Raw genomic sequence first — 20,894 nt, forward strand, 5'->3', positions numbered from 1 at the left:
TATGGGTTGAGATGCAAGCAGGACCTTATTGGTACTCACAGCTGAAATACAAGGCTATCATAAGGCTTTACAACGGAGCTACAAATTATTTAGCACACCGCACAGTTTCGATTGTCTACAAGGAGTATCACTGTGAAATGTCTTGAAAGAGAAAGAAAACGACCTATTGATTAAAATAATGCTGATAGCTAAGCGTAAGCAAAGTCGTTTAATGCTTACATTGTGGGTCAAAGAAAGTGAAGACAGCACATCTCTCTCTTCGATCCCAGTATTGGAGAAAATATATCCGCTCAGGGTCACCTAAAAAGAGGCGAGCACGCAATAAGGCCACAATCGGAGAGTTTACTGACAAACTGCCACTCCAATTTCTGCAGTGGGCTTATCGTACACTCAGAAAACTGGTTTGAATAAATGTCCTGCGGCTATCTCACAGAATTCAAAATTTGGGGGAAATCCAAATCCACCTTTTTTGGTGTGACGCGAGAGCGTTAATGGCCGCTTCAGCCGCCCGGGATCAGCTTAGGTTATCACTACATATAAATTGACAGTACACTGCTCGCTTTTCTTTTACTGCTATCTTTTACCACAAGACATACCACATCTTATTTAACCAAATCGAAGCAATGCGTCTCCATGGCCTAGTGGCGGATTTGATTTTAGTGAAACTTTCTAAAAAACATTAATTCACCTTTGATTCACTTTAGTCAGTAAGCACGTTCATACTCGAAACTTGTAGCTAGTGATATTCGAGTACAATTTTATTAGCTTTCCTGTGTCGGGAGATACTCATTCCTAAACATTTAGCACAGATCGGTCTTATTACACATGCGAAATCGCGGCATTTGGTGCGAAGCTCCTCCGGCTCTTCTGCCATGAAGCTCCAGGACACATGCTCGTTAATAAAGGTGTACAAAATAAAATAGCATTTGAATGTCCCTGCCTTGTAGATTTCGGTTAAACGACGTGTGCTAACTACAGTGGTTATAAATTAGAAATGCATTTTAGGTAATTACTCAGTTTAATCTACGACATCGGTTTAACAACCTGTCTAAAATGTGATCCGGACTAACAACCCTAACTTGTCGCCGCCGAATCACAAGCATGTGCTTATTTCACAAGTTTTTACAGTTCACTACATCTCGCATCTTACATCAACCCTGCAGCACGCATTTCGCTCTGCATCGGTGATCCCCTTCACGTTGCCCGGCCACGCCCTTACAAAATTGCTTAATGAGTTTCTGATTAAATATTAATTACATTCCTCATCATGCACATTAACATTTCTATACATTTTCCTGATGCATTTTTGATGAGTTTCACAAGAAAGTTGGCCACCGTGTTTCTGGTTGGTACCTAATGTGTGCATTTCTTGTGTGTTGTTCATGAGTGTTGACCAATGAGCACTTTTGGATATAAAGTAAAAGCTAAAACGTAGCGAAGCACCTCAACTACATTAAAAAAATTAAAACTAAGCGAAAACAAAACTGCACCTCTGGCGCGATTCGAACCCGGTACCTCTTACTCCGTAAGGAAGTAAGAGGTACCAACTCATGTACAATATGATATTTGTGTACTGCGTAGGAAAATCAGTAACGTCTAACTCAACACTCTGTACTGCCGTTGCTAAGTTTATACAGCCTTGGTGTCCCATTCCCGGGCTTGTTCGTTTTTTCGGCTATATGAGTTGCTAATGAAATCACATTCCTAGAGTTTCATCTCTCTGGCACAAACAGAGAACAAAAAAGTTTTTCAAATTACCCAGTAAAAGTATGTTAAATGAACAAAAACTATTAAACTGATATCACAACTGCGTTCCGACCAAAAAGGTGACATAAGAGCAACCATCTAATGATGTCACCGATGCCATCTTAAGATAGCGTACGAGTTTTTTGGCTTTACTGGGGACTGTTAGCGCTATCCTGTGCAACTACTTTTTTGAAATGACCATAACTACGCTAGACATTTCCTGCAGAAACGCAGAGAGAATATCATGCGTCCAGTGACCTCACACACGCAAGGTTGTCCGTAGAAATCTCTGCTAAAGAGGATACAAAATAGGAAATATTAAGATACATTCGCTCCAGAACGAAACTGCTCCGCAACACCATTTCGCACAAAGGAGCAAAACTTCGAGGAGCTTGGAGTGATAATTTTAGTAACATCAGAGGTAGCAAAAGCGCCAGATTGGCTTTTAAGCTCCGCTTTTAGAGTATATATGTTGCAACAGCGTTAGTTGCTTAAGTCAGTGGCTCCTCTTGTGGATCCTCCTCCCCGTACATGCGCTTTTCCACTCGCCCAATGAGTGGTCTTTACGTAGTGCGTGTATTATCACACACATTCATTAGCATACAGTCGCGGACCACCGCATTATATGCGAGACCGCTAGACAGAAATATAAAGCCTCAACTCACAGACGCCGAGCGAATGTGCCCGGATGGCCTGCGGGCCGTTTGCTGACATAGATAGGTTCTGGAGGGCTGTATTGAGATCTCACACTCCCCTCCTAAAGACGAAGCCCGAACCCTTGGCTTCACACTACTCCACGGCCGTGTCATCTGCCAACTACAACATACCAGAGCAATGCCAGTGGATTGTAGTATCTTCACAGTGCCAATGGCGACCGGAATTTAACGCTGTCGCGTTAGTACAAACAAGACGTCGCAAGGCCAGGCAGTTTGCATACGTCCAGGGGACGTATGCGAACGTATACAAACAGCGGGGAAAAGGCAAGGAGAATCTGTGACGCACAGAGCAAACATTATGATGGCCCAGCATGAGACGTATGCCTCATTCCGTGCAGTTTGTCCTGTGTTAATTGTCCAACATATCGCGCTCTCGCTGTTTTTTTTTTTGTTTTTTTTTGTCAGCACTGCTCCTCTCTGCATGCCGGTGTCCAGTCTATGAAACGGGGCGACAATAAGTTTTTTGCTAACCGGGATAATGTTAAAGGCCTCGTTATGTGGAACATCCGGGGTCAGAGTTTTGGACGAAAAATCACACGCGTGGTCAGGCAGCCGGCAGCTGACATGGTCCGCTCCTCATAGACGTGACGCGACAACGTAACATGGCCGATTTGACAGGAGGTGGCAACTTGGGCTTCTCCAGTCAGATCGGAGGGGGAAGGGAAATCGAACATTCCAGGGCCTTTACATTCCGAGTCAAGCATGCTACCTCTAGGCCATGCAGGCACGTTCATGTGGTTTAAGCGGGGCTTTATATCCTCTTCGTGTGGTCTCTCACACAATATGGTAGTGTACGACTGCGCGTTTAATATGATAAGCGACAGGATCACAAACTAAAAGATTAGTGACTAAACGACTAGAAATGCATGTACGCGAAAGAGGATTCACAAAGAAGGCCAAGAACGGAAGCTGTTAACCCTTTCTCATCATATCATTAAAGACGGAACTTAAATGCCCCCTCCCCTCCCCATTTGTTTTTTACTGTGCAATCAAAATTATATTGTTACGCCGCGTAGCGGCGCAATGAGAAGCAGCAGAAGCAGAAGAAGAAGAAGCGGAGGAAGCGAGGCACGCGCAGACTGATCCGGGTTTTCTGAGCCGTGTGCGTCCGTCCTTCATATGAAGTTCACCTCTATTAAAACCATTTAATCCGTTACATTTGGTGCTAGGCGCTGGGTAGAAACGTTCTGGATCCGCCAGTACCTCATCGCAGCCGTCGTGTAGCAAGTTTGCCGCCTTTATCTTCTCAACAGTACCTCTCAGTGGTTACCACCAGCCCCGCGCAGACTCATGAACAGCGACCTGAAGAGACGACGGCCTTTCCCCACCAGCGAGAGCCGCGTACGTTCCACGGTGAGCCCGAAGATGACGTTGAGGAATGGCTCCGACATTACGAACGATGCAGCAAGTACAGCCGCTGGACCTGAATCGCACGTCTGTACAACGTTGTTGTCTTCATCGCTTGCACGGTTCTGACTTGGTTTGATAACCACGAAGAAATCCTGATGACCTGGGACCGATTCCTTGAAGAAATTATGAAGTCATTTGGGGATACCCTTGCGAAGAAGGAACCCGCTGAGCATCAGCTTTCCCAGAGAGCCCAGCTGCCCGGGGAGGCATGCACACGTTATATCGAGGAAATGTTGAAACTTTGTCGCATTGTAAACCGGCAGATGTCTGAAGAAGACAAGACAGGGCACCTTCTCAAGTGAATTAGTGCCTGAGGATGTGTACAACTTCCTTACTTCACGGGACACCCTTGCCACAGTAGCAGATGTCATTAAGCAGTTCCGGGCTTTTCAGGCGTTAAAGGCACGTCGGATAGCGTCCAAATTTGGCCGTCTTTCAAATGTGACAACTGTTACCGGTATCGACATTCCGGAGGCTGAAGACATCGCTTCTATGGTCAGGATGATTATACGCGAGGAGCTGGATATTCAGCGGCAACGTATACATTTTGATGCACCTTACCACCCGACATCGAGGTCCGTATCATCATGGGAACAACGCACGCCATGGGCTGCACAAAATAACAGCGAACCATCTTAGAACAACGGCGTGAAGCGGACCCTGCAACCAACATCGCACCCTTATTTCCAGCAGCGTCCTGCCCATCAGGATGAAGTGCCTCGTGGTGCTCCTCGTCACGCTTCTGTCGCCCCATCTCGGCCTCCAAGGGATCGTGAAGTGAACTACCAGAGCCGCCAGCCACCCGTATGTTATGGCTGTGGGGGCAGCGGACATATCTTCCGCTTTTGCCCGCGTCGTCAAATTACCCGAGCCCAACGAGCACCGCGCTTCACGAATGGTGCCCAGTGAGAGCAGCAGCCACCCGCTACCTTCTATTGGCCCTCTTCCCTTCAACGCCACGCACGGAATGACTCCCCTGTGTCCGATTTTCTTGTAAGTAGCCCATCAGACCTTAGTAGAGAAAACCCGGTAAGAGCCTTCCTAACCACTAGAAAAATTAGCGCCACTGCAGTACCTCTCCCTACCATACCTTAACGGTTATGGGATATATATACCTATTGAAAAGAAACATAACTGAAGCGGTATAAAAGCATTTACATACTCAGAATCTGCTATATACAGAAACAACACCATGCGGTATAAAGACACATGTTTAGAGAAACTACTGAATCTAAGAAAAATACTTCCAAATGTTATTATCGAATTTTCTTTACAGGATGCCTATTGTGTTGCTACTCACTCGTGTCCTCGCTTATAGCCATCGAAGGTGGAGATTGGAAAGTTCTTCCCGCTGAAACCTTTCCATATATGGAGTATCCGTTCCTGTTGGGAATAGAAACCAAATATAGAGCACTGCCAAAAACTATCCAATATACTAATAGTTGACTTTATTACCTTTAAGCATCATCATTATGCAAACCTCGAGCTCTATTCCATCACTAGGATGTTCCAGCTAAAGCTAACTTTATTTAATAAAGTTTGTCACCACCTCTACTTTCGGCACGTAGGCGTAACTCGGCTGAGACATGCTGGCCGGCACGCCAAATTTACGCCTGTCATGATGCCTCAGTACCTTTGGCGTTTGCCTGCTGATCCCTTATGCACCGGTTAAACTCCGGTACTGAAATCGTAATTTCGATAAAGGTGAAAGAGACAAGCTGTCGTCATCTGTGCGATACCAGAGCATATTAAACACTCCCAGGTTGTCTTAACTAGTACACAGCGCTATACTACGCAGCGCTTTTTAATTTTGGTAAAGGTACAGATAAACTGAGGGGAGACGAAAGGTCTAGAAATATAAGGCGGTATTGAAAGCATAAAGAAAAGATCGAAAAAGTTATATTCTGCAACAATCACGCCTCCATTTGCCACTTTAGTGCCTGAAGCCCCATATGTTGCAATATACAACTTTACTGCACAAACGGCCAAGTCGTAATTTTTCGGGTAGCGCTGTGCCGATGATAGTTCATACTATTAGTTTTTGATGGTACGCTTCAATTGATACCTGCAACATATTTGCCCACATTCAACTGTAGGGGGCTCTCACGGGACTCTGGCTCTACTCTCAGAGCCAAACACCACACCTCAAGCTCGGCCACAGCCGTGGCAGGAAAGAACAAAACACCAAAGCACAGCCAGAGGGCCCAGCTGTTTTTATTGGGAGTACGCGTGGCTACTACTAATCTACCTTATTGCACTTCTTGGCACCTTATTCCATCTTTTAACTCACATATAACCCCCTTTAGTTCAGCTGTTCCAGCTTCTGAATCTGTCCCAGGCATTTCGTGTTCACGGCAGGACTTAAGTGCCATCAGTAACGTTTATATGAACTATCCACAGTATGTTGCTTCATGGTCGGCACTTAGAGATGTATGGTGCAAACTACGACTCCTGCAAAACAGAACCTGCCAGATGCTAACAAGGCAGAACCGTTACTCGGTTGACACTGCCAGCAAACTCTTCCCAGTAAGAAAATATGTGTGCACTTTAAATCAAGGCGGCGAGTTAAGGAGTGAACGCAACATGCAGAATGATCGCATATTTTGCCAGCTAGGTCAACGTGCCTGCGGTGTCAATACAAACTTCGCTCCTATTTACTAAGAACGATGAAACGAAACTTGATGAAGGTGGTGTATAAAAATGAACTTACTGCTTAACTTGAGAAATGGCTGAGTGCACTGCGCTGTTTAGCAGGCTAAGACTACATGAAGGCAGCGAAAATACATCCAACAATTCAGTGCATCAGACGTTTTGTGTTCCGAGTGTACCCATTGAAGATGATCATGTTGATGGAACGAAATTCTCGGCCAGGCAAAAAGATGCTCATGGAAAGACAAGGACGACACGTTCAAACAACGTGTGCACCCCACATGACCATCCGCCGTGGCAGAAGTATAAGGAACCATATATGCCGCCCATAGGACCTAATCCCATGACTCCAGAATTTATTCTGGTTGTTTTTGTCCCAGTTTCTAATTACTATTACCTTCGTTATAGCATTGTTGTTTCATACAGATTAAAAAAAGTCTTCCATGTTTTCCTCGATTTCAGAAGATGTTGGCTGTGTTTGTATGCACTTCATAACAAGCCAGTCATTTTCTACATGTATTTGCTGATTATCTTAACGAGGGTCTCGAATCTTACAACCTTGATACCATAGATAGCATACGAGGGTCACACAGCTCCCATCCTTCCCGTTAGACCACGTTCCAAGCCATACTCCCGGTAACATAGGTAACTCTTTGTAACTCCTGATAACTCCCTGCCTGCCGCTGCGGTGGAGGGAGGAGCTGGCGAGTACTGTGAAGGATAGCTAATACATAAATTAAGTACCTGAGAAAGTGTAAGATTAAACAGCCTTCAGCGTAGCTGAGGCTGTAGAGCAGCAGGCGAAAAATTCGGAGGTAATGGGTTCAGAACCCACGGGGGTATGTGATTGTATATATTGTGCTTTCTGATCAATTATATAAATACTAACACAACTATTGCACACGGATCAACACTCAAAAGAAAAACATACATGCTTTCCTGGGTGTCACTGGCTGTTGATTCCAGCTTGTATGTGTGTCGTAGCGAGCCTCTCATTCTGCCTGCATTTTTTCGCTGATTAACCAGCGTTCGGAGAATCCACGCTTAAGGTGCGCTTGTTCGGGTTACAGTACAAACAGTTTTCAAGCTGCCAAGGCTTCCAACACAGGAGACTGGAAACCTTGGGACGCTTGCTTGTTTGTTTGTTTTTTTTTCTATAGAACAGTGCCCAAGACAAAAGTGTACACGAAGAGCGACGTGGAATTTTCCTATATGCCGGATAGATCATTTAAATTTTTGGTGGAGGTTTCGTTTCGGTTCCAGGCTCCTAACATTTGTGACGTCACAAGCTTGTTAAAGTCACAGCGCAAAACAATAGGCCTATTTTAACCGCGGTTTAAAATGTTTATCGATGGTAAGCTCTGTTTGCGGTCGCCGCCGCAACAGAATGCTAACACTGCAACACAGTTCGCTTCCCGTTCATCATCATTCGTTGCGACAGCGTTAAGAGGAGCTCAGGAGCAATGTGATCAAGCGACAGCAAGTGGTCAGCCTTCGAAGTCTTGTTCTGCACAATATCGTTTTCTAATTCTCCGCTCGGAGCTTTCTACAGTCATAGCCTCCTATATTATCCATGCTCAGTCAATCGCTCTGGTGCGGCTGTTCGAGACTGTTCTCTAAAAAGCACTAAAAGTACGGGTTGTTGGCGCCGCTTCGTGTGAGGCACCAAAAGTAAGGAGGTCGTCGGGATGATGCGCACTTCCGCAGTGAGACGCTCGCGCCACAGTGCTAGCGCATCATGCACTGCGCAAAATTCTGCGAGGAGATCCCATCCGCAACCACCGCAACTTATGTCCCAGCGTTTGCGTGCATTAAGTGGGTGGAAGATTCCTGCATGAGCATAAGAAAATGCATACAGATAATACGGTTACGTGTAAAAGAACAAGTTTTGACTAGGGTAACGTGTAAAATGAGGTGCAATTATGAAAACAGGGGCAGAAACCTAGGCCGAAAAATTGAAAAACCAGACAGCGATTGACGATCGGTAAGTACAATCTGCTTAACTGCTGTGAAGAGCGCAGCTTTTATGAAAATTTAATTACCCAAGCCCGTTAAACATTGAAAAATTCCCGAATGAGTTGAAGGCTTATGCAGCACTACGCGCACACGTTGCTTCAATAGCCTAGTAAAGACGCTGATCGAGATGTTACTTTATTTAAAAGCAGATGACCTATTTGACACCTTACACAATTAAGGGCGATGTACACATTCTGTACAATTGCTGAACGTGAAATAAAGAACGAAAGCTTAAAAGAAACAAAATTACCTAAGCCCATACCAGAGCGCGATATATAGAACGTCAGAAATAATTCACGGGTCAAGCCGCGGAGGGTTGTCTTCAGTTAATTCCGCACGCATGTGCCGAAACCTTTACTAGAGCCGCTGAAAGGGCATACACGCTGATACAGGAAGCAACGGGCTACGGTTAGTACGACTACGGAGACGCATGCGGGACATGGTCGTGTCGACAGCGCGCCCTTCTGCTCCCCCTGGGGCCGCCTGTGGGATAACAAGCGTAGTTAGAAGAATAGTCCGATAGAGAAGGGTATTCCGCTGCTCGCACACAACATCAAGCACTGCGATGCAAACGCAACGTTTCGGGAACTGTTATCAACGCTGCTAAGCACCTAGCTTGGCGCTGGCTTTGAAGCGGCGCTTCAAACATCAACCTCCAACCCACCCACCGGACTTCCTAAGACGCGGTGAAGAAGGCGATCCGACAGAGCCACGATGAGCAGTCAGCTAGTGTAACATTACCAGATCGTGGTCGCCTGTTGCAGCACTTTTACAAGGGGCCTTTCTCTGTCGCTCTTTTCGCAAGCGTTTCTATAGCGCGCCTGGAGCAGGTGCTTTATTGCGATGCATACTTCATGCTTTCCTACTTGAGACACTTTTTGGTTTATAGAATCCTTATGCCGGCAATTGTTCCTAATACTCAGGTATGTGCTTTGCAATATGATTTTATTCTTTGCCAATTTGTTCCTTGGTGTATCAAGATACCTAACCCACCTCCCTTTTTTTCCGTTCTCGTTCTGTTGCACCCTTCCCAGAGGTAGCCTTCTATAAACGGCGGATCTTTTAGATCCCTGAGGTGAGATTCGCATAAAGCGTACACATTTCTTTTATAGACATGCGCTCCGAATCCAATCTTCAGGAGCGCCGGAGAGTTATACCTTTTCCCAATATGATGCTTATCCAAGGCAGCAGCAAAGTAGAAAGTACCTCTTTTCAGTGAGCGCATAATTATACCGTTCTTGCTGTGCCTAAATGCAGAAAATATTGAATACAGCGGCTCTAGACACCACTCTGGAGTTGCAGTCGAAGGAAATGCGCGAGTCAGTCCCTGGACATCCCTGATCAGTTCTGAGTACCTGAGCTGGCCATCATGCAACCAGGAATCCGTATTGGCAACAAGAAGATATAACACGGTTCTTTGTTAGACGAGGTAGCGTATACCATAGGAGCTTCCTGCATCTCCATAGCTGCTCGAGCAGACGACTTGTGTCTGCGTTCAGAAATTAGGTGATTTAGATAATAAGCAGCATGAAAGCTGCTATCTCCGTCTCGGCAGGCGGTTAATTAAATATACACTCGGCCTATTTATATGCGACAGAGTTTTATTGCTCACAGAGGCCGCGAAATTTAGTCCCGTGTGCCAGTGCCCGGTAGGAACGTCATCAGAATCGGCGGAAATCATAGCACCCTAAAACATTGACGGTGGGATTATCTCAGCTAGGCAAGGATATATGTAGCGAGAGCTACGTCTATAGCTTGGATCAGCTTTAGTTAAGCTTCAGTTTAGCAGCGCTGGCGCGCCAACGGAGCACTTTTCTTTCTTCTATCGTGGCCTTATACGTGACTATCGGTATCCTTTGATTTAGGCGCCTATGAGTAGGCATGGATAACATATTTTGCTATGGTACAGTCAAAGCAACTACGGCACGTGCGCACTTCCTGAGTGCTGAAGTTCTCTTCACTTGCTAAGTACGTCTGTTGCTCTGAAACTTATCAAATTAAAATGCGCGTGTAAGTTATTCACATCTGAAGATAGACTTTGGGACCTAGTAGAGCTTATAGTCTTAAACTGTATGGGAGTTATTCTCGCAAGAATGCGCAACGGGGGGGAGGGGGGGGGGGACTAGATAGTACAGTCGCCTTCTAGCCCCGACGTGCCAGCCCTACCAGACAGAGCCGAGACCCCCAACCCACGGTGAGAGAAATCGCCACTGCGGCGGGTTCGGGCCAGAGGAGACAACCACCGAGTTGCGCACTCCAACAATTAAGCTTTAATTTGCCCTAGCAGTTGTACACGGCAAATCAACAGCCCACAAATACAACCGCCGTAGCGAGCGAACGCCGCGTACGGGGGTGAAATAAAGCCACCTAAAGGGGAAGCACGTACAGGAGGCGAGAGGAAGAGTCTGCTCACCTGGCGCGGCTTCTCGCTCACATCCCGTTGCGGTAAGTGCGTACGGTGAGTGGGCGATACTCGGTGACGGTGGTGGTCTCCCTCGGCGGAAATCATGCCCGCGCGCGTGCGCGCTCAACCGCCGAAGAGCCCCGGTCAGTTGCGCCAGACGCGATCCTCGACTCGCAACGGAAGGTGGTCAGTTCGAAACCCGCCGCCGGACACCCACCAGTAAAATTGGGTACAAGCGTCCCCCGATCCGGCGCTCGGCTCTTTCAGGGGTGTGCGTCTGGAAGAGGCTCTCTAACCCTGCTGTGCTTCTTTGAGGGCTTAGTTTCGAACAACAATGGCCTGCAAAGGCCGTGCTGAAAACAAAACAACTCGGCTGTGACAAAAAAAGGGCCGCATAATGGGCTTTTGCCGCTCGAGGCGGACTTATTGTTGTCCGATGGCGGAACGAATCACTGCCATATCGGCGCAACTATTTAGGCCGTGACCCCTTTCCCAAGCATTTCACCCCAGAAGAGCCGAGCACCAGGCCGGGGGAAAGCTTGCACCCATTGAAAAACCGGTGGGTAACCGGCGGCACCAGGGATCGAACCCGGTACCTCCCGAATGCGTGGCGGATGCTCTACCACAAGGCCACCGCTTCGGCTCGTTCGAAACCTGTCACCGGACACCCACCGGTAAAAATGGGTACAAGCGTCCCCCGGCCTGGCGCACGGCTCTCACAGGGGTGTGCGCTTGGAAGAGGCTCCGCAAACCCCGCTGCGCTCCTTCTGGGGCAAAATAGTTTCGAACATTTCAGCCTGCAAAGGTGGTTCGAGTTACCGTGTTTCACGGGGTTCAAAACTGAAAACGAGTCGTGTCCTGCACACGCGAAAACTCAGAAAAGCCTTGTTTCAAGTGCGAAACGCTTTAAGCCAGCGTGTCGGAAGACGTAAAGGTTCACTGTCATTGATGAAGTCTTTCCTCCCGGGTTACTCCGGGAGGAAAGAGGGAAGCCAGTGGCAGCGTCACCGCGGATGACTGGGAGGCGGTGGGCGGGTGGCCAGTGTGCCCTCCCCTCCGCCAACCGCCGTAATACTGTGCGCAATCACACGTGTTAAATACGCGCGGTCGTTATAATGGAGGCAGGGGATTGTGAATCCCCACAGCTGCCATATCCAAAATTGTCGCGCCTCTGATCGTTGAAGACTGTTGCGTTTCTTGCCTTTGGCCCTCTTATTCGTCGACAGAAGTACTTTAAATCATTTTAAGGGCTCTTTTTCTCTTACTCTAGTGCTACAAATGTGGCCTGGTCGCTCTTCATACCATTTTTTACAACTGAGGACATTCACATATCTTTTCACGGCCCCAAGTGTTTCATTATTTCTCTAGTCAAGGCTATTCAGCTTTTCCTGAACAGCCCTTTCCTAGAAGCCTACGTTCTCCTTCTCATAGCAAGCTGATGCAATCCTACCACAGCTGCTAATCGATGTGAGTTGATCGTTTAACTTGATTTCGGTCGTCTGCGGACAAAAGAAGTTTCTTTTTTTATGGTATGTCAAGTTCAAATGTAAGTTGTTCTGACTTTTATTCTTTCTGGAGACCACATGATAATGTTGTTTCTGTCCGTCAGGCACATTACATTTGTACAAGTAGTTGGCCTGATTTTCCCTCAAGACAGTCTTTTTGCTTTCAGTTTGATAAATCTATGCGTATACGCGCTGTTGCTGCTACTGTGATCTTTACACTGATATAAGTATGGGTACACTTACTTCTTATCGCCAAAACGATAGGTTAGCATAAAGATAAACACACTGTCTCCTGTCAATGTTTTTTCAAGGCACACGCATTCAACTTCATTATTCGCAATGATATGAGAGTAGCTCCTCTGATGAAGACAGAGTTTGTCAACTTGCTTCATGAACTGCAAGAGAGAACCATTTCTTCGTATTTTAGCGAAGCGACTAAAGGTAGCATAAACAATCAAAGTTTTGTCTACTATCGATTATCGTACTTGATTAAAAAAGGAGAATGACGTTTTTCCAGTTTTACATGACTGAAAAGGAGAATGACATTTTTGAAGGTTTTTCACATCATTCATTGGGAACAACGCGTTCATCTAGTTTGCTGAATTCATTTTGTTCACACAGCAACAAAATACTCAGCGCTAACATCGAGTGCAACATTTGCATGGTCAGAATATCTGTATATGGAACGTACTTATATGACATTCTTATATCACTTTTACAGCCATCGATTCATAATGTAACGTCTATACAGAAAAGGACTCTATGGTCACTGTTTCGCTATGCTGTGATGTGCTTCCTGTGCGCAAGTAACAGCACAAAACAAAAAACGCTTTAACGCATCGCATTTTGTAAGCGAAAGCGGTTCCAGGTGGGACCTACAAATAATTGTTTCATCGCGTCTAGCTTTTAAAAGCTACATTTTCCGTGTGCGTAGTGCAATTGAGATAAATGTTCTTTATACATTATCGACTCAGGCAATTTCTTAAATCTCTGCTCCGTGACCATTCTGAGTAAGCAGAACCAACGCCTAAAATGAAAATAATAATTGGTGCAATTTTCGATATTCGGCCTTAGATTAATTTTTGAATATTACATTACTCGTTGGGAGCAGAGTAAAGGCGCCAACTAAATCTAACCTGGTTATACATTTGCTTTTTGCAATATGTTGTTACGGAGCGGCAAGTCAAAGAAAACGGGAGAACAGGGAACAGAAAGATATTCGATGACCGCGAGATAACGTTTAATGAAATGTTAGTGGGCCTAGCGCGAGCGCTCCTGCCCGCACCATTGCCCGCTTCTTTCGCCTTCCTCTTCCGTAACAATATCTACATTTCATCATCATATCGCATTCATGTATAATCATTGGCCCTCCCTAGACAGTGCTAGAGTCCTCCTTTGAAATTTTGGTAAGGGAAGAGACGAGAAATTGAAAACTGTATATCCCGTGCAAACACAAGATATTTTCCGAAACAGTTATTTTGGCCTATGCTTTTTCTGCCCCTTGAAGATAGGCCTTGTATTTGCAGTTCTCAATAATAGTTAAGTGTATTACAAACCGGTGACGGGGGCAATATTTTTCACCACACTTTATGACAAGTATAGACATAATCACTGCAATTTCCTTACATAAAAAGTCGCCAATAGGTTACGTGAGCATTACGTTTTATAGAGTATATCACCTATATACCAGGTTTTTCAGCTACATTGTGACCAAAGTCCTAAAACAGACTGCATCCTGTTGTAGTGGAACCATCATCTGGCCAAGTCTGCAGTAATGTTTGTTAGCATAAGTTATTTTTTTTTTTAGTAAACACCAAATGACAACTTTTTAATTATTAGCTTGAAGAAAAAAGCATCAATGCACAAGTTGTAGATTGTCTCGAAAACAGGTATCTACGTTGTTTCCATCAATTTAGGGTTTCCGTAAACTATTTTTCTAGGCCACAAAACATAATCGGAATCATGAAAATTAAGCTTCCAGGTGACAGCGGCGCCACTTCGGAGTCGCGAGGGCCGTCTCAAATAACAAATCCCTCTTTTCTCGGCGGCATGCTCTCAGATGATGCCTTGTGCGCCCACTGTGTGAGTGATTTAACTTAGCAGCTGGCCACGTAGCTGACCTTTCTTTAGAGGGCCAATAATATACCTCCGCAAATTATGATAGCTTTCTGGAAACAATATAGATGGACACATATACAACTAGACATATTAAGGACTCCTTTTTCATGCCTCGTGGGCAGTACTTGTCTTAGCTAAAAATGAACAAATTATATGAGACTAAGCACCTAATCGGTTATTAGCGCAAGCAAAGCCTTTCCGTGTCACAATGCGTAGAGTGTGAGCTCTGCAGCCCTTTATTTTGTTGACAGATAAAGTATAAGTTAGAATAACGTCTATTTTAACTGGAGGGTAGCGGCTCAGTTTGAAGGTGCAATGGCCACAAAAAATCAAAATCACTTAAAATCATAATTTTCAAAGGCGAAAAGTGAACCATTGCGCTCACATGAATTCCACGAAAGTAATCTGGACATATGTGTAAACGTACTTTTTTCTGAGATCTATCCTTGAGCTACATTTTGCCGCAAGGTAGAAGGCATGCTCAAGAAATTTAAAACCACGCTCGAATGTTTTCGTTATCAATGCTTGATGCCAAAGAGCTGCAGTTCGAGGTCAAGACTTGCAAGCAGCGTAGATTAGGCCAGACATTCCTTCTAGCCTTCCGGAATTCTCAGCCTGTGCGTAAAAAAATAATTCGCTATCCCTATTGGACTGATCTTAAATGTAAACATAGGCAAATTAAGATGTATTAACTAAGCTTTTATGGGTAAAGTTCTTAACTGAACTGGTGCTGATATAAGCTAGAGTACATACAAGAGGTTTGGCAGGCTGACCAAGACGCATATGCAAGTGCGAACTCATCTAATAAATTGCACTTTCCTACTGCTAAATAGTGGAAAATGCATTCAAAAAGTATTCGCTTCGCCTACATTTTCTAAAGATTGATATCGATCCCACAGCACATACGCTCTACGCTTTTACTACACGCCTAGGGGTATAAGCTCCCATGAATGCGGAACTTTGGAATCCTTGTGTAAGGTTTGAATGGAAGATTCGAATTCTTGCTTTTTTGTTATTTGATTGTAATTTGAACAAACTTTCTCAATGGTAGGTCTGTTTGTGAAAATATATCTCTTGAAATTGCCGCAAGAAAGATGAGGCGCTAGGTCCGAGCGGTAGTTCCGCGGTTGATGAGGTCGTACCCAGCAAGCCTCCACCAAGTTGTTAGGCTCGAAGACCTTCACGAAGATCGTGGTGTCAAAGATGCATTGTCAGCTACTAGTCTCAGTGACTCTGAGCGTGTGCCCTACCAATAAACATCATTCTTCTCCACAGCACCTAGCGCCTCACCTTCTTTGCGGTCGTTAAAATTTCTAGTAGCTGACAAGTGGTCTCTGACACCCCGACCTTCGTGAAGGCCTTCGAGCGTAGCAATATTGAATAATAACAAATAATATATTTCGCATTGCGCAGAGGGCAGTGCGTTATGATGATCCAAAATAAGATTTTATAATTCTAAAAAAACAAGAAAATTTAGAAATATGCACGCTATAGTGAACAGTACCATTGGGTAAAATAAATATTATGTTTTGACTAATTGCCCGTTGAAATGGAATAAATACTTGATTAAAAAGTAGATATCTACACTCTGAATAATCCATCATGGGAATTCCTCTGCGAATCTGGAATAAGACTTTCCACCAAAGTTTTTTTTTTTTTTTTTTTAAGAAATTTTCTCACCTCAAAAAAGTCCTCCATGGCTTCCCTGTTAAAAAAATCGGTATCTGCGGCAGCAACTGCAACTAATATAAAAACGGCAAGAAATCGCATGTTGTTGCCGACTTCATTGACTCAGCCGCATGGATATAAAGTAAAGGCGCAATTTTAGCAGTGGTGTCCTTAGCAGTTTCTCTTTAAGCATTAATGATTTTATTCATTCCTTTTTAAACTGTCAGCGACATCGTCATATTTCAAATAAGTAGATATATATCTTGCAATTTTGAACAAAAACATTCTACGCGCTCTTTCTTTTTTGCCGAAATAAAAACACCGTAAATTTATTACCGACATACTTTAGAATGAGCAAAGTTCTCGCTTGTCTTTATTGAAATGAGTTTTTTTTTTTTTTATTTATAGCCGATCACGACCAGCTCCATGCTCTTGATTAGCAAGCGCTCCTGCACTGCCAAGGCTGCAAATAGATACCAAGTGTAAGATCACAAAGTAGAGCCTCCTCCGAACTGAAATGCCATCGACGGACATTACTCCGTAGCTTAGGCCTGTCACTGAGCCTGGCCCTTGCGTGGCCTTTGACAGGTGAATGGCCTAGCCTGCAGGGCGTGTCAGGCTTCATACACACGTCAGTGCTGCTTTCATTAGTGCGCGCGCAAAGGGCATCGCTACGAAAGAATGAACCTAGTTGACACAGTAAGCAGCTACATTTCAAGAATAAAGCAGCCGGAAATTCTAAACACTGCGTGGTTGATCTGAAACCGTTCGAATTCCTGATCTCACACCACTATACTATACACATAAGAACTGGTGGGCGAGATGCCCGAAACGCTGGTTATACGTGTGTAGTGAAGGTAATTTTATGTACTCGGCATGCACTAACGGGCGTAGCAGCAAGAATTTGTCTCAACACTGTAGTACAGAACAGGGAAATGGCTTACTCATTGACCTATATGACATGAGCATCACTGACATATGACACCGAGTCTGTGCTGTCATGGCTTGCTAATAGCAGGGTTTTTTATTATTGTTGTGTCCACGCTGTCAATAATAGAGCCGCAAATGGCTTGCTTGACATAAAAATGAGGACGCCAAGAAAGGTAAAGAGCAGTAATAATCGGCTACAAAATTTATATTGGCGAGCCTGCTACGTGGAAGATATACACAGAAAGCCAGTAAGGAAAAACCAGGCGCATATGCATAAGTTAGGCAAAAAGGAAAGCTTAATGCTTAGCAGTGTTTACAAGCGCGCATACATACATTTTTGTCCATGACGTAGGGTGCACAACAGACAAAAACGTGTTAACGTCAACGCACCCCCTCCCCTTACACATACAAAGAGACCGCGACGAAAAGGTCCTTTTATGTTCTTTCGATCATCTTCGCAGCTTAGTTTTGTTTAGGGTTATATGGCTAAGAAAAATTTACCTTGGATTACTGCATCATGCATTGCATCATTTCATTCCCGAGTACGATGAATGGCCTACTAGACAATTGTTTCGCTCATTTTTCATTTCTGACTGTTTTTTTTTTTTCAGAACGTTGGTATACACGCAGTACAATAATATAAGAGACTATGTGGTTTGAAGAGGAGGCGGACGAAATGCGAGGGACGTTGGTCTGGCTGCCTGTTCCGCCTCGAGGAAATCCCACATCATCTGAGTTCATCTGTGAATAAACGCATCCAATGCATAACAATATTTGATGGAAGTCTTCTCGGTACGTCATCCTAGATCCGCTGCACTTTGCCTGCAGCCTCTGCATTAGCTGCTTTACCACCTCTCCAGTCGGAAACCTACGTCTGCCAACTCAAGAGGCTCAGACGTAATCTTCCAAACAACCCAGGTCTTGGCCACCTCATCGGGAATCCCACTCTTTTACAGGTGAATCTAATGACGACGTTGAAGACTGGCTGACCCATTACAAACGAGTCAGCAAGTACAATTGTTGGGATTCGAATTTTCAACTCGGTAATGTTACATTCCTTCTCGCCGGGACCCTCCTGTGGCTTGAGAATCACGAGTACGCACTTACAACTTAGACCCGGATTGTGGACGAAATCGCCAAGTGCTTCAGTAACATTTCGGCTAAGAAAAAGAGGGCCGAGCAGACCCTCGCACAAAGAACTTAGGTTCCAGGTGAGACATGCATGAAGTACACCGAGGAAATGCTCAAAGTTTGCTGGCTTGTCAACATAAACATGTCTGAAGAAGACAAGTGGGCCACCTCTTTAAAGGAATTGCTGAAGACATTGACAACTTTCTTATCAAGAAAGACAACCTTGCCTCTACAGCTGACGTGATGATGCAGTGCCGTGCGTTTGAGGTACTCAAGTCGCGGCAAATTTCCACAGAATTTGGTCGGCTAACTAACCTCACAAGTAGCCCACATCCACCTTCCTGCTTGTGAAGGCATCGCCTCGATGGTTTGATTGATCGTGCGGGAACATTTGACCTCTCATCTACAGGGTGCCGCCCACAATGAAGCGTACCACGCATGATCGTTGCTTGAGCCATGTGTGGACCATCTTATTCCCTGGGCTGAATGCACCGACAACGAGCGGCACACCGATTAGGGCGGACACAATCGACCCCTCCTTTTCGAATTTTGCGAACACCGACATCAACCTGATCAGTATTCGTACGAAGAATTTTCGTCTGAACCACATCAACACACGGCCACCGGATATCCTAGATTCCACTCGGCGTCCTCCCTCCTGCTTCTACGGTAACCGAGCGGCGCCGGTCTTTTACAGTTGCGGCCACAGCAGACACATCTCTCGCTCTTGCCAGCGTCATCGAGCTACGCGTGCTTTCGCACAACGTCCATCTTGATTTCAAGATGGCATGACATGACAGCCGCCTGCTTCTCTTCGCCAACTCTCGTTTTCCCGTACCGACCGCGCTGATTCTCCTACCTCCTAGCGCAGCATTACTCCGCCTCCTATCCGGCTGCGACGTTCACCGTCGCCTCGTCGCCGCACCAGCCCGCCACCCATGGGAAACTAGCTGGTGCGACCGATTGAGATAAGGTCGCAGGCCTGGAACTTCGCCCATACTTCTTCCTATTGTCATGCTGAAGAACAAAGTGTGTGTGCATGTGAACATGCTAACACAATTGCATTGGTGGACATTGGTGCCGCTATGTCTGTGATGACACTTTCATTTAGTCTCGGCCAGAGAGTTATGTTTGCGTGGGACCGAGACCACATTTTGCGGCGCTGGGGGTGAAATAAATTTAGCTCCTGACGGTCTTCACTCGGCCTCTATGGAATTGGGCGGCACAAGTTTCAGTACCGAATTTTTTGTGTTGATAATAATCTCATGATACGCATGACTTCATTCTGCCGATTGACATTTTGCGCGAGTGTGGCACAACACTCTTCATTGGAGCAGGCGAAATTTCTGTGCGGCGACACAAGCTCTCCACCTTAGTCGAAGATTCGTACCCGAGCAGCGACGATTTGGTTCTTATCACGCAAGATGTCTTGCCAGCTCAGACAGCCGCTTTCGCCCCGCACAGCCTTCCGGAATTCTACTGGGGCACTGTCAGCTTGTAATTAAACCAGACACCTGCAATGTGTTGAAGAAAAATGTGTTGCTCCCTCGTGTTGTTGTCGACGCAGAATACAGTTGTAGGCACTTGGGGGCCCTGAACCTATCCGCAGAGCCTGTGTGTCTGCCAGCTGGTTCTAAACTCACAAGATTTGAACACTATGTTAACGAAGCTATCCCGGCCATTTCAGATTACTCCCGAACTACACTAAAGACGCCGGACTATTCTGATGAGTTAGGAGCGATGATCAGCAAGTCGCTATCCTCTACCAATCAACGCGCACTGCAGGACGTCCTCGCGTCTCATGTTTCTGTGCTTGACTTTCAATCAATCAATCAGTTTATTTTCAAGATCAATAGTGTTGAAAGGCAGCAGAAAAAAGCCTGAACGTGATAATTGGCGGGGTCCGCGGCCCCGTGTACGTACATGACAACATACAAAAAAAGCACAGGTGCATAATAGTAATACAGGATCATACAGTTTTATACATCTGATAAATTACAAAGTACCAATTAATTAAAAAACGGGAGAAGATATTTCAACATTCGTTCAACATAATTAGTGCGCAGGCGAGGAATTTATCACTGTTGAATTAGCGAGTGTTGCGTGTGCATACTTGAGATAAATTTGCGATACGACTAAGAACATTGTTATTCTTTTATTACCTGCCTTATAACTTTTGATTAACATTGTTATGCAAATTTCAGGGATACATGTTAGCTTCAATTCTACAAAAATATGGTTTGTGTGGCTTTCATATGGAACATTCACGATTATTTGAACAGCCTTTTTCTGGAATCTGTAAATGAGAAGTGTATAATTGACATAAATAAATATTTGTACAATAATAGTTCGATGCTCTTTGGTAAACAAGATAGCAGTTTAGAAAAGATGCCAATTACACTTGAGATTTTACAGATGACAAAATCCGTATGCTCGTTCCATGGCATGTGCTCTTCAAACAATACACAAAGGCATTTGACAACAGGTACAATGGAGATATTTGAATTATTTAGTACCAATGAATCCTGTATGTCACACTTTGCGGGTTTTAGAGCTGAACAGGGCAGCTTTAGTTTTTTTTTAGTATTGATAATAAAACCA

The 20,894-nt window shown here is 45.0% G+C and overlaps 1 long non-coding RNA gene across 1 annotated transcript in view; it reads right to left on the bottom strand.

Moving 5' to 3' along the window:
• Positions 1 to 208: 208 nt before the first annotated feature.
• LOC146207251 (uncharacterized) overlaps positions 209 to 20,894 on the bottom strand; it is a 131,378-nt gene continuing 110,692 nt past the window's right edge. The window contains exons 3-4 of the long non-coding RNA XR_014700204.1: positions 5,173 to 5,255; positions 209 to 300 (exon numbers count right to left, since the gene is read on the bottom strand). This is a non-coding gene — a long non-coding RNA (uncharacterized LOC146207251). The remainder of the gene's footprint in view (positions 301 to 5,172; positions 5,256 to 20,894) is intronic.

The sequence above is a fragment of the Amblyomma maculatum genome, chromosome 1 (genome assembly GCF_055883805.1).
Source record: "Amblyomma maculatum isolate TAMU_Amacu chromosome 1, ASM5588380v1, whole genome shotgun sequence".
Classification (NCBI taxonomy): domain Eukaryota; kingdom Metazoa; phylum Arthropoda; class Arachnida; order Ixodida; family Ixodidae; genus Amblyomma; species Amblyomma maculatum.